We start from the raw sequence: 6,989 nt of genomic DNA, 5'->3' as shown, positions 1-6,989 counted from the left end.
CAGATGGTGTGGCTTATAAACAACAGAATTCCATTTCTCAGAGATCTGAAGGCTAGAAAGTCCAAGATCAAGGTGCTGGCAGGTTAGGTGTCTGGTGAGAGCTCACTTCCTCACAGATGGCTGTCTTCTTACTGTAACCTCACAAGGGTGGAAGGGGCAATGGAGCTCTCTGAGGCTTCTTTCATAAGGGCACTAATCCTATTTAGGGGGCTCTTCTCTCATGACTTAATCACCTCCCAAAGGCCCTACCTCCTAATATCAAAGCATTAGGCTCTAGGATTTCAACATATGAATTTCTGGGGACACAAACATTCAATCTATAGCAGTCATACAATCAGTACAGGACAGAACAGGGATTAAAACCAGATATTTCAGCAGTGTATCTTCGCGTTTTCCACTACACCAGAGCTGTCATAAATAAAACTCCTCCCAAGTCTGTCGACCTTGCTATGGGCAGTCAACAAATTGACTGGCTGTGAAGGCACTTGGAAAGTACGTAGATCAGGAGCCTGATTTCTCTGTGAGAAGGGGCTACTTCTTATCTCCTTGAGTTTTGCGACTTACAGGTTAGAAATATGGATCTTGGCTCCATAGTGAAGACCTTTAACTAGGTAAGCAGATTTTGGCTAGAGTCGGGGTGAGGGTGGGGGGTGACATTGCTGCAGGCTGAGAGAGGGGTCTCTCCAGGTACAGAAAAAGGATGGGCAGGCAGTTTGGACCAGCTCAGAGATCAAGCTTTTAATATTCTGATGCAGCAGGAAAACCTGTGTCAGGGATTCCATTTGGCAACAAGTAACCATGACCCCAAAAGGTAAGGCTTAACAAAACAAACATACAGACAAACAAACAAATAACCCCACCACTCCCAACAAAATCCCAAGCTCACGAGAAGAGGCCAGGTTTTTGCTTGTGTACTGTGGAATCCAGGGTGGTCAGAGCTGGGGCAACAACTCCAAGATGTCATCCAAGGCTCTGGCATTTCCTATCTTTCTGCTTTGCCGAGTGGCTCTGCAAGTGCCTTCCACCTTTAAGTTTACCTCATGGTCACTGGATGGCCAGTGGAGCTCTAACCATCATGCTCACTTCCTGTTTGAGAGAAAGAAGTTAAGGGGAAGGATGGAAGGAGTGCCTGTTGGCTGAATCAGCTCCCTTTCAAAGAAGACTTCTTGGGAACCCAAACCAAGAAAGGAATGATGTTTGCTTTCACCTCATTGACCAGAATTGGTCATGGGGCAAGCCCTATCTATTAGGGAGGTTGGGGGATGTGGACATTGCTACCCCAATCAGGGCCATGCCAGTAAGGAAAGAGGAGAGAATGGATATAGGGTGGGCCAACCTCAGTCTCTTTATCTGCCTTCCCCTAATTTTCCAGGTGAGTAAACCAAGGCCCAGGGAACGAAGCAAGTTGCCCAAGACTGCACAGAAAGTTAGGGGCATACCTGAGACCAGACCTTGAAATTTCTGACTCTGAGAAAGACGCTCCTTCAACTGTCTATACTGCTTCATTCCTGTTCACAAATAAGAATGTTATGATTATTTATTAAGCATTAATTATGTGCCCAGTACTATGCTAAAGACTTTTCAGGCTTGTCCCATTTAATCTGGTACCAACCATTTGAGGTAGATGTTACTATTATTCCCATTTTACAGAGGGAGAAGCCAAGGCTCAGCTAAATGAGGTGACTGCTCCAGGTCACAGAGCTTGTAAGTGTCAGAGTGGGCTGGAAACCCAGGTTCCCGACCCAGCCTGTGAGCAAGTAATTCAGTGCATGTGATTAAAAGGACCCAAGGACATCCCAGTAAGCTATTGTGTCGAGGTAAGTCTCTTGGTGACCCTGTACTATCAAGAATGCCTGTATACCAACCCAATAGTCAGGCAGCAAGCCTTGCACAGACTGAGGGGGCTCCCAGCTCCCCACCCACCTGGCCAACCTCCCTCTCTGCGGCTCCTCATTCCAGCCAATTACTCCTAATGGAGTGATATGAAATGTAACTAACTTGGGGAAATATCTGTATACTTTAATTAAATCAGTTCGCAATTAGCCATCTGAGTAATGAGGCTAAGGTGTTTATCTCCCTGTGAGCCAGTGGGCCAGGGGAGCCACAGGCAGAGGGATTTTGTGCAAATAGCATGGTCCTAGTGACAAACTCCTCAGGAGTATGAAGGCAGGTGCTGGAAGTCCCAAGAGAGGATATGGCCCAAATTAACTATAATTAAATAAATACAGCACTTTGGAGAAGAGCTACTAATCTGTGGGACTAAATTTTTAATGGCTACAGCCTGTTTTTCTTATTAAAGGAATACCAGGGTCTTTAATCCAAACACTTCATGGGAAAGAGCTAAAAATTACATGTGTCCACTGTGTGACCCTGAGGTCTCCAGACATGGTAAATGCCTGCCTGGCTGGGCAGGTTGGCCGCTGTCCAGCGAAGGGCTGCTTACAGGCCTCCGGCTGGCAGGACTGGGACCAGGTAAGGTGGGTGAGGCATTTAAGTAAGATGCAGAATTTAAATGAGCACCAAAATACTCAGCAATCAAATAATATTTTATGCAATATATTTTTAAAATTAAAATTAATGCAAAAAATTGATGATAAAGAAAATTTCAATATTTTAAAGAAAGACAGAGTCAGTAACAATGCCATATGGTACTGAGCTGTACTGGAGTCTGAATCAAAAGGAAAAATCAATAATACTGATCTTGTCGCCATTTAAAATTCTGATATCTTGTTCGTCATGGATTTTTTTCGGCATTAATTTTTATTTTTGAAAAATTGCATGAAAATATTATGTATCTTGATTACTGTGTTTTTTGGTGCCCCTTTAAATTGTGTTCTCATAGGTGAGTACCTCACTTTCCTAACCCCCATTCTGGCCCTGCTGGCTTAGGTTGCCTCTTAGAGTTTGTGTCTCTTTTGGTAAAGTGACCATTCTGTGTGCTCCTCCAGGACCCAGCTGGGTCCTTAGGGTCTCTAAGTGGCAGACTCTGTGGTGGCTGAGATGGGGGGTAGCACTTGGAACCTTAGACCATTAAAGCAGAGAGCAGATGGGGGGTAGCACTTGGAACCTTAGACCATTAAAGCAGAGAGCAGTCTCATAATTGCTCCAGCAAGACACAGAGATCAGAAGCAACTGACCTGAGGTCACACAGCAGGTTTGTGGCAGAGCTAGAGCAGGAGCTGGGTTGCCTTGATTCCCTACAAGGCTATTACTCATCAGAGGAGAGAAGGGTTTCAGATGACCCCATGCGAAAGCCAAAGCAGAGCTGCCCGACGAGAGGGAAGGCCCTAATAAATGACCCGTGGTGGATGGTATTGACTGGCTGACCTAGTCCCCACACACAGCCCCCTTCTCTCTTCCAGCGACTGGTATAGAGGTGGCCATGTGAGCCAGTTCTGGCCATTAAGACATAGTAAAAGTCATTGGGTGGGCTATATGGGGACAGACTCAGCTGATGTCTCTTTGGCCTATGTGTCTGTTCCTCTTCTCCTTTTGTGTCTTGAAGTTGTCCTCTGTGCCTGGAGGTGGGCAGCTGTTTCATGACCTTGAGGACAAGAGCACTAAGGATAGTAGAACAGAAAGAGAAGAGGAGTCTGGGCCCCGAGCGCCTCTTTAACCCTCTGTTCTAGCCCTGGGTGCCTACTCCTCACCTTTTTCAGTGAGTTAAATTAATGCTCTTTGCTCAAGCCATTATTATCTGGATTTTCTGACACTCAGATCTTGAATGCAACCCTAGTAGCTCTGTCACTCATGGTGACAAGAGCCGCTTTAGGTGAGATTCATTTGATATTCACATGGCTCACTCCCTGCTTCATTCAGGTCTTTACTCCTCAGAGAAACATTTCCCAACCACCTTGTCTAAAACAGCAGCTCCCATCACTCTTTATTCCTTTTATCCTTCATCATTTTTATGGCCCTTATCAATTACTACATGACACTAGTTTATATAAGTATTTGTTTGTTATTTGCTTTCTCCACTGGGATTAGTTCCATGTGGCCAGGGCTCTTCTGTCTTGTTTCATGGCTATCTCCCCAGTGTCTTGAGCAGTGGTTGGCATACAGGAGTTCCTCAATAAACATTGTTGAATGAATGGACATACTCTGAACCAGTCAGGTCCTGAGCCTTTGTTCCTACCTCTGACACTTGGTCTCTGGAATTAGGATTTCTGCTTCCTCTCAGTACCCAATTGGAAATTCCCATTATTGACCCCTGTGCTCCCACCAAAGAACACCACTGGATACCCCAGACTCCAACCATCTTACCCGAGGGCTCTGCCACTACCAGTCCTGTCTCGCCACATACCCATCCCATACCATGCCCAGTGATGGCTGGGCTCCTCTGCCTGGGACATCCTTCACCATCTTCTTTATCTTCATTCTCAATGTCATCATCCTTGTGGGATCTCAGGCGGTCATGACACTGTGTGAGAACTCCCTGGCTCTCCCATTGACAATACATCAAAAGCCATTACCTCCCTGGTTCTGATTTCCAAGATGGAGCCTGCCTCTAAGAAAACAAAATGAATAGGTTTGGTGTGCCAGATTCCATTAACTGGCTACCCGAACTAATCAACAGCAAAACTTCAAGGAAATTGCTGGAGCAAATTGAGAAGCCAGATTATTCGGGTCTCTTGATTAAGATTGGAAGAATAATTGTTTGAGGGTTCCATTTAATAAGCTTTGTTTATTAACTTCTGATTTTATTCTGATATTTCTGCCTTAATTGTAGGGGGTATGGCCACACTAAAATGAATAGTTTTGATATCGTTGCTGATAGGGACCTCAGAGCTCCTCTACTTGAATCCTTTTGTTTTATAGATGGAGAAAATGAAGCCCAGATGGGGAAAAGATGTTCCCCGAGACCCCCAGGGATTAGAGGCTCCCAATCAAAGTGTTTCTACTTTTGAGAAAAACAACAAGAGGTTCAGGGAGTCTCAGAGAGCATCCTGACATGAGCCACTGGTGTGTCCTGAAGGGGCCTGAAGAACAAAAACTTCTCAGCAGTTAAGAAAATATGTGGACAAATATTATGGGAGGAGGCAGCATATCATTGTCTCCAAGCGCCGAAGTCTTTCTTACAAGATAAAAATGGCTGCCATGTAAGTACTCCTTTCTGCCAAGGATCCATCTTTACCTTGTAGTTACTGAGAATGTCATGGAGCTAGTGCATTACAGAGAATCACCGCATGTGAAGGACAGTGCAGAGAACCTTTTGTGAGACCTAGAGAGGTAATTGCTCAGTTTTCTAGCAACTAGGACTAGAGTCCGGGCGTCTAGAGTGTCTGGTTAGGATGCTGTTCCCTACTTCACACTGCCCAGTCCAGCTCACAGAACTGGGATGTCAATCTGAGAGGCGGTGAGGGCAGACTCAGAGGCCGTCCTTGCAGATGCCCTCTTGTTCCCCAAAGGGGAATCAAGGAACAAGGTGTTCAACCTACAGAGAGTGAGTTGGGGAACCAGAAGAGGCAGGAAGACTCATGGCTGGCTGTGGGCAGGGAGTTTCCTCACGCAGGAGGGAAGACTCTATACCCGAAGAAAGAGCAGAATTTAGTGGGCAGAGGTGTATTTCTTTTCTACCAATGACCCTGAGGTGCATGAGCGACCAGGGTGCATGAGAGGTGTTCAAAGGAAATTCACTCATTCTACAATTTTTTGGAGCCCTTATTATGTGCCACATTTCTTATATATGCTATTTGTTTGAATTCTCACAACCTTATGAAGGAGACAGTAGTTTTACTTCCACTTGGCAGTGAGAGAAAGAGGCGCAGAGAATTTAAGTTGCCCAGGTTCACACGGGAAGTGGTAGAGAAATAATTTGAATCCAGAAGTGGATGTCTCCGTCCACTACGGGGCATGCAAATTACTTATAATTGGAGCCCTAGGAATGGACTTTCATGGATAGGTTTGTGGGTGGGTTCACAGGCAAAGGGGGTTCAGGGTACCAAAGACACCCCGGGACCCCATCAGAAGTGGACACTGGCTTCCTCTTTCATGTGAAAGCCCTTCCAATGTTCACAGAAAGCTGCCCGACCCCTCCAATCACTCATGCATTCATTCTTTTGACAAACACGACCAACGCCTTCTCTTCTATCAGGTGCTATAGTAGATACTGGGGATAAAAAGTAAAAGGAAACCTTTCCTCAGAGTTATCCCCCAAGGACTAGATCTGCCCCTGTTTCCTTCTGCAGCTCAAACATTACTCATATCAAATGACTGCATTATCCTGATGACCTTGGTCACTCATCTCGTTATCCTGATGACCTTGGTCACCCATCCCAGTGCCCTCAGTGGGTTTAACACCATCACCATCTTAAGCGCACACTTGCATCAATACCATCTAAGCTGGCATTCATTCTTTTAGCAGTCATACCTTACCTTTATTGAGGAATACTCATTCCTCAATATGGGTGATTAAAACCCCAGGAATTTTAAACAAGAACCCACTGTCAAGCCAAGTATCCTCCATCTTATATGCTCAGCTAACTGAACATAAATGGGAAACTTTACATTTTTTTTGTCTGCTAAATTTTACTTTATTTCATTCATCCTATTTTTTGTAGCCTATATTTTGCAATCTCCATTTTGTCATTCAAGTGCTTGTGCGATGCCTGGAAATGCAGAAAGTCTGCTTTGGGAGTTTTCATTCAAGGCAGTGAAATGCAGCCTAGAATAGAAATAAAACTGGGTCCTACAGCATTTCCCCAGCAATCTCCTTCCAATCAATTACTCCATATTATTTGTGTGGAGTTGATGTGAATCTGCATAGCTAAACTCTCGTCTTGCCCATTTTGTTCACAAAGGCTTAGAAGAGAGACTTACAAAATGCTTTGCAAAATCAAAATGTGTTATGTCTACAGTATTCCATCAGAAGGAAAACCAGGTGAATTTGGCATGACTTTTCTTAGCGAATCTGCTAATTCCTAGCAGTCACCATTACATCTTTTTCTAACTGCTTATAAACTATCAGTCACAAAAGAAAGTTCTACAAA

The 6,989-nt window shown here is 44.7% G+C and overlaps 1 long non-coding RNA gene across 7 annotated transcripts in view; it reads left to right on the top strand.

Moving 5' to 3' along the window:
• The window catches only part of LOC112469592, a 128,579-nt gene that overhangs the window by 12,606 nt on the left and 108,984 nt on the right, over positions 1-6,989 (top strand). For 5 of the 7 annotated variants that reach the window (XR_003042698.1, XR_003042696.1, XR_003042701.1 and 2 more), the window contains one exon: positions 4,819-5,099. The exons of 1 other annotated variant lie outside the window; for it this stretch is intronic. This is a non-coding gene — a long non-coding RNA (uncharacterized LOC112469592). Of the gene's footprint in view, positions 1-1,653; positions 1,818-4,818; positions 5,100-6,989 lie in introns of those variants that run through there. One more of the 7 variants, XR_003042697.1, reaches the window with a different exon arrangement.

Source organism: Pteropus alecto, unplaced genomic scaffold (genome assembly GCF_000325575.1).
Source record: "Pteropus alecto unplaced genomic scaffold, ASM32557v1 scaffold86, whole genome shotgun sequence".
NCBI classification, from domain to species: domain Eukaryota; kingdom Metazoa; phylum Chordata; class Mammalia; order Chiroptera; family Pteropodidae; genus Pteropus; species Pteropus alecto.
This window is presented reverse-complemented; position numbering and strand designations above follow the sequence as displayed.